This window comes from Lygodium microphyllum, chromosome 4 (genome assembly GCF_053477565.2).
Source record: "Lygodium microphyllum isolate KBCC chromosome 4, Lygodium_microphyllum_v1.1.10, whole genome shotgun sequence".
Lineage (NCBI taxonomy): Eukaryota > Viridiplantae > Streptophyta > Polypodiopsida > Schizaeales > Lygodiaceae > Lygodium > Lygodium microphyllum.
Genome location: NC_141138.1, coordinates 55,256,397 through 55,262,200, shown reverse-complemented (window position 1 = coordinate 55,262,200; position 5,804 = coordinate 55,256,397). Strand labels below are relative to the sequence as shown.

Sequence of the window (5,804 nt, the reverse complement as noted above, 5' to 3'; positions counted from 1 at the left end):
CTCTATACCAACTTCTATCAAGTCTTAGTAAGTCCAAAAATATGTTAAATCCTTCTACGAGTGCATTTTTTGTTGCATTGTCATTAAAAGATTTTGAGGGTATATGATTAATTCCTTTCCAAAAGAAGCATACATATTTTCTCATCATGAATGATTTGCACATTATTGGTATCCACATGTTAGAATTTTCTGAAGTAACATTTACCATAAGAGCGACAATTACATTAAGTAGTAATATTAAAAAAAGTATCATAAGGCTTATACACTACTAATTTGAGGAAAGGGAAGAACCTTCCCCCAAAGATGACTCCTAATACATGTGGGGATAGTGGCTGATTTAACAAAATGTAAAATCCTCTAAAGCTATCATTTGTCTTGACTCCATCTAGAAGACCGTTGCAGTATGTAATGAGTATCATCCTAGGTACAACCTTCTTCACAAAAATTGAACTCCTACTGTGTGTTTGCTTCGGTAAAAATATGCCAAATAACAACTTTTTAGTTACTCAACTACAATCTTCAAGTATTCTTTTTTCTCTTTAGGTTGTGTGATGTGCTATAAAAGTTTCTGGGCACTTATTTGAAGATAGAATTGATTCTAGATCCAAATTTTTTGGAATAATAATGCCCTTGAGGTTGCATGCTTCCACTTGAGAAAGTTTGCAAGCCTTATTATGATTTAGCGATACTCGTGGTATTAACAACCTTCGCAATAATGAAGCATCTTTCCATTGACTTGATACCATCTCTTTTTTTATTTCCAAGTATGTTGGTAGAATTATAGTTCAACATCTAGATTTTTGTTGTTGTCAATATCATGTCTCTAAAATAAGAAAACATGAGAGATGCTTTGATAGCATTATGGCCTTCAATTGTTATCCATTTCAAAATCAAGAGCATTGGCCCTCTTAATGACTTTTCAATGACTACCACATCAATGTTGTGGGCCTTTAGCCACTTCACTTAAGGGAAGAGAAGCTTCAACATGATGTACCACAATGTGTGGTCAAACCAAAGTATTGGATTATTCTTGCACGTTGTTATGTATCCTACTATTGAATGGAAGAGAGAAAGTATTAAAGGACCTTATAGAGATGTTGTGGGGCTTTAGCCACTTGACTTAAGGGAAGAGGGGCTTCAACATGATGTACCACAATGTGTGGTCAAACCAAAGTATTGGATTATTCTTACACTTAGTTAGGTAACCTGCTATTTGATGGAAGAGATAAAGTAGTAAATGACCTTATAGAGAAACTTGATCTCATTTTTGACCTTTAAATGCTATCCATTTAATAGATAACAACATTGACCCTCTTAATGACTTTGCAATGAACACAACATCAACGTTGTGGGGCTTCAACCACTCGATTGAAGGGAAGAGGGGCTTCAACATTAGGTACTAGAATGTGTGGTCAAACCAAAGTATTGTATCATTCTTACACTTTGTTTTGTAACCTACTATGTTGCAACAATGTTCAATGGAACAGATACACTAGTTAATGACCTTATAAAGGAACTCGAGCTCATGTTTAGCTTTCAATTGCTATCCATTTGAAAATTAAGAGCATTGACCCTCTTAATGGCGTTACAATGAATACTACATCAATGTTGTGCATGATGTACCACAAGATGTGGTCAAACCAAAGTATTGAATTATTCTTACCTTCTATTATGTAACCTCCTATGTCACAACAACATTTGATGCAAGACATTACGTACTTACCTTGTAGAGGACCTTGTAGAGGAACAACATTTGATGCAATACATTCTACAAGGTCCTTCATTAGCACATCTACATAGCACACATAAAGGCAAAATGCTCATCAACTTGCTTAGCCTCTCCCTGGTGGGAAGCTTATTCATCACCACTCATCAAAGAAAGAAGTTTAACCTTTTGGAGGGAGTTGCCCTCCTAGTTCTAATAACCCTGTGTATCCATGTCTTCCTCCTAGTGCTTCTTCCAACTATCAACCACCTGTGTGAAGTGCACCAGACTCCTCTTAACTAGGTCATTGGTATTTCTACACATGTTGAGTAATTTGCCTTAAGGGGAGGCCATGTACTTGGTGATTTTTCTGGCTGCCTCTCGCTTAACCGTTGACCAATTTTCCTTGAGTTTGCCGATCACACTAGCTACATAATGTCTTACAACCTCTAATAGGTTGAGCTTCGCAGCCATCTCCTCAATACCCAAGAAATTCATTATAGCAAGGTCCCAAGCATCCCCCCACCTTAGCGTCCCTTTACTAACTAACCTCCTAGCCATTCGAGGCTATACTTCTAGAGGACTCTGTGGCAGGTCATATGTTGTGCCAAAGGACCAAATCGCTTGCTTCAGTGCAACATCTCCTCTTCTATTTTGAGTACTGACCCACTTGACTTTAACTAGTATTCCTTGCCACGCAAGGAACAACCCATGTGCTACCTATGATTAAGGTGCACCAAGCCACACCAATCAATGACGAATGAGGACCATCCATAGCTCGTCGCCATCAGCTCTCCGAAGCAGTCCAAGTAAGTGCCTAGGCTTTGTTGGCTAGTTTGAGGACTCCAAGTCCACCCTTCACCTCATCTGCAACAATCAAGGACCAAGCAATAGGTCTCCACATTTCCTCATGTGTTAGTGTTGAAAAATCTTCTTCCACACTAGCAACATTCAAATTTCCATATGCTAGAACAACCACCTTTTAATTGGTACGGAATGGGTGGTGGTTATGTAACATGTATGCCTGAATGTGCATACACACAAACACATGTATATATGTATGTATGTATGTATGTATGTATGTAGGCAAGTAGATCTAAATGCATGTGTGGCGACTTGTGACAATATATGCAAGTGAAAGTGGTTTGCCCTAATGGGTTGGGGAGAATCACTCGAGTGTCGTAAAAAATGGATAATGATGAGTCCTTTCCTCACCCCTAAAGATGATTGGGCAAAAGCTCCTACTAAGTCCTTGAATACTAAATAAGACTTTCACATGATGAAGACGCTCAACCCTAAAACTCTATTCAATATTGCCTGCTCCACTTTTTAACGTCGAACATGTTGGTAGGTACCTGAAATCGTCAAGAGCCAGTACGATATATTTATTGGCTCCCACAGCAGCGGACCAAGAGAGAAGCGGAGAGTATAATCAGTATGAATGATGGAAGAAACTATGATAAGTATGAATGAAGGAATAAGAATTCGCAAAGGACGAACTAGAGATGCTAGAGAAGCAGGTAATCCGCTTCCGCACAAGATGTCTAATCTTGGAGGGTAATCGAAACCCTTCCATTCTTACATGATCATACACGTGCTTCTCAGGATGGTCTCACTGATAAAGACTGCTTGTCAATACCCTCTCTGATCTTACTTTTCATGTGCTCACTTGCTTGTTCTCGTTGATCTTGTGGGCAAGCAATGCGTATAGAGGATGTTTGGATTTTCCTGACCACTCAAGTCCATAATAGAGTAGGATCGTAATAGCATGCTTCAGCCATGAATACTGTACAAAACCTCATCCATTAGCAGTAGCAATTGCACGGTGAATCAACATGACGCTGCCTGACTTACGACATAAACCTACTAATATCACGGATAATCATATGCTTGCAACGCATCAAACAGGACCGACCGACTGCAACTTGTTCCGTAATCCGATCTACATCACCGGAAAATTTTCACCAAAAGTAGCAGCAGATACAAGACAAATACGTTTCCTTTTGCTTTGAGATGAAAAAATTCTATACACTTGGTACGTGACCAGATATGAAGAATCTCATTGTCTTGATAAGATGCAAGTAAATACAAGCCAACATGCCACAACATGAGATCCGAGGGGATGGTAAGCAACACGGTTAATGGCAGGGGGGATGGAGAGCAAAAGGCCCAGGGCCGGGGGCCTTGATGGGTAGGGGCACAAAGGATGTATGCAGGAATGAAATGAAAAGAGAGAGTGAGAGAAGCCCTCGAGGGGGCGGGAGGCGAGAGAGAGAGAGAGAGAGAGAGAGAGAGAGAAAGATTAACCTTGAGGGCTGGAGAGGTGCTGCTGCTGCGGCGGCGGCAGCGGGCGATGGCGGAGATGGGCTGGTTTGTGATCGTCGAGGGAGGTAGAAGGGGGGGAGGAGGAGGCAGAGCGCGAGAGCTTCTCAGAGAGGCGGGCAAGGGAGTGGAGGTTGCACTTAACGACGGTGTCGACGAAGGTGACGGTATCGGTGAGGGAGTTGCCGTCGGGAATGTCGACGACGTAGGACTCGATGACGACGGTCCAGGAGCGGCCGCCGTGATCCTTGCCGCCGGCCCCTCCGCTGCCGGAGCCGCCGCTGCTGCTGAGGTGGTGTAGGGACGTGGTGGAGCGGTAGTTCCTGAGACGGTGTTCCCCGCCCAGCACCCGAAAACCCAGCACGTGGTTTTCGTCGTCCAGCAGCTCCAGCCTCTCCGTGCTGTAGCTCGCCGGCAGACCCGACACCACCATCACCTCCCTTATGCTCCCCACCTTCACCCTCCCACCATTCTCAGCCCTCGACTCTTCCTGCTTCTCAGAATCATCTCCCGCTTCCGCCGAGGCCGCCGGGGCCGCCTCCCCTTCCGACGCCCCGCCAACCTCCTCCCCCTCTCCCTTCTGCCTCTTCATCTGGCAGCTCTTTATGAACCGCTTGTACGACTGCGGCTTGTCGAACCTCCTCACCACAGACCACACCAGCCCCACCGGCGCGTTCACCCTCTGCACCACTAGCGACGTGCACTCCTTCCCTGGCTGTATCGCGTGCGTGTGGTAGTTCCATATCACGTCCTTCAGACATCGGTACTCCTCCTCTGTCAGGTGATGCGGCACCAGGGCCGCGTAGGGGTCGACGGTTTCCTTCATTAGCCTCTGCAGTCGACCGTTTTTCTCCACCTGCTGATAATGGACGACACTCGAAAAATTCCACCAAAGAAGGGATGAGAAACTGAAGCTCTTCTCAACACTTCTCCATTGATCCGGGCTTCGTCATTGAACCTGTGAGGCAGTGCCTGTATGTGACATTGAGAATGACAGAGAGAGAGCCCGATCTATGGAAGTCGCTACCCTCACGGGGCCTCACCTGCAAGATGCCATTAGTCCAAGTCACTATGTGTGTGCTCTCTTGGCCTGCAAGCAGGTTCAACTATATATAATCCAGAGCTTTTGCATCCCTTGCACAATCACTTCTGCCACGATCATATCAGATCCCCTCAAACGCAAGTAACACTGTCCAAAACTTGTACCTTCAACCTCGTATTCACCAATCTCTCTCTCTCTCCCCCTCGTGACAGTGTGTCTCTTCTGTGTGTACGCGACGCCTTTGCTGCCACAGCACCAGACAAGAAACGTCTACTTCTTCGCCTATCACAGACTCGCCTTGCCTTTGTACCACACCTCAACCACAGATATGTGCTCGTAGGTAGGGCATCTCGCAGTCTCCCCCACAGCACTTAGACCTAAAAGGCTTTCCCCTTTGTCAAAAATCTTTCCCTTCACAAGCTTCGCCCGGAAGGAGGAGAGAGACGACCAAAGGATTTCAATATGGTTGGTGGAAAGTGACCGCCCCAACCCATTGTGGCTATGGATGCTCCAATCCCCATTTTCCTCCTAAAATTTGCTTTTTTAAAAACACAAGATATGATAGGGAAATATAGAATTGACAAGTGCACATGCCCCCACATCTAGGCGATTATCGAGACCATAGAGAAGGGTGTTCACATACACACACACACACTTTACCTCTTAACCATCCACACCCACATCCAAAGCCATCTCTTGCACTCGGTGCCAACAAGGGGATTAGGGGCACCTCAA

At 44.6% G+C, this 5,804-nt stretch overlaps 1 pseudogene; it reads right to left on the bottom strand.

Moving 5' to 3' along the window:
• Positions 1-3,686: 3,686 nt before the first annotated feature.
• LOC148037063 (abscisic acid receptor PYR1 pseudogene) lies at positions 3,687-5,527 on the bottom strand (annotated as a pseudogene).
• Between the last annotated feature and the right edge of the window lie 277 nt (positions 5,528-5,804).